Genomic DNA, 1,404 nt, shown 5'->3' on the forward strand with positions numbered 1-1,404 from the left:
TAGCTGGGATTACAGGCACACACCACCATGCCTGGCTAATATATACATACATATATATATATATATATATTTTTTTTTTTTTTTTTTTTTGAGACAGAGTCTCACTCTGTCACCCAGGCTGGAGTGCAGTGGCGCGTGATCTCGGCTCACTGCAACCTCCGCCTCCTAGGTTCAAGCAATTCTCTGCCTCAGTCTCCTGAGTAGCTGGGATTACAGGCGCCTGCCACCACGCCCAGCTAATTTTTGTATTTTTAGTAGAGACGGGGTTTCACCATGTTGGCCAGGCTGGTCTCAAACTGCTGACCTTGCGATCCAGCTGCCTTGGCCTCCCAAAGTGCTGGAATTACAGGCATGAGCCACCACGCCCGGCTATGTTGATGGTTTTCCGATGCTCATTGAGAAGTGAGGTGAAAATGGGGAGGGAAAATGTCAATATAAGTACAGAATAGTTTGCATTTGATTATCGGAAAGTAAAGTCAGAGGAAAAGAAATAAAAATGGTCCAGGTCTTAAGGTGGAATCTATTATATTAGGATAAACTGAGAAAACTGTTTCTGAAACTGTAAATAATAGCACTTCCTAAAACCAATGGTCTCTACTTTATAAGCAAAATAACAAAGCAGCATTAACATTTACTTTTATTTTTAAATTTACATATAAATTTTATTGTATGTGTTTATAGTATCCACCGTGACATTTTGATAGACATGTATAAAGTGAAATGGTTACTACAGTCAAGCAAATTAACATATCCATATCCTCATTAGTTTCCTTTTTTGTATGTGTATAATAAGAGCACCTGAAATTTACTCTCTTAGCAAACAACATTTAAATATTTAGCAAACAGGCCCGGTGCAGCGGCTCACACCTGTAATCCTAGCATACTGGGAGGCCTAGGCAGGCAGATCACCTGAGGTCAGGAATTCAGAACTAACCTGGCCAACATGGTGATCTACTAAAAATACAAAAATTAGCTTGGCGTGGTGGTGCACGCCTGTAATCCTAGCTACTCTGGAGGCTGAGGCAGGAGAATCGCTTGAACCCTGGAGGCAGAGGTTGCAGTGAGCCGAGATCGCGCCATTGCACTCCAGCCTGGGTGATAAGAGAGAAACCCCATCTCAAAAAAATAATTAAAAAATAAATAAATATTAAGCAAACATTGCATCAGCAATTACCCTTCAATGTAAATAGTTTATATTCATAATCCATTCTACCCACTAGGGGTCAGCAAATTCACATAGTTTACTTTGACTTTTTTTTTTTTTTTTTTTGAGACAGAGTCTCTCGCCCTATCACCCAGGCTGGAGGGCAGTGGTGGCATGATCTCGGCTCACGGCAACCTCCGCCTCCCAGGTTCAAGTGATTCTCCTGCCTCAGCCTCCTGAGTAGCTGGGACTACAGGCAT

At 41.9% G+C, this 1,404-nt stretch overlaps 1 protein-coding gene across 2 annotated transcripts in view; it reads right to left on the reverse strand.

Annotated features, from left to right (window-relative positions):
* MFAP5 (microfibrillar associated protein 5) overlaps nt 1–1,404 on the reverse strand; it is a 33,015-nt gene that overhangs the window by 10,209 nt on the left and 21,402 nt on the right. The gene's annotated exons all lie outside the window — the stretch shown is intronic.

The sequence above is a fragment of the Mandrillus leucophaeus genome, unplaced genomic scaffold (genome assembly GCF_000951045.1).
Source record: "Mandrillus leucophaeus isolate KB7577 unplaced genomic scaffold, Mleu.le_1.0 Scaffold568, whole genome shotgun sequence".
Lineage (NCBI taxonomy): Eukaryota > Metazoa > Chordata > Mammalia > Primates > Cercopithecidae > Mandrillus > Mandrillus leucophaeus.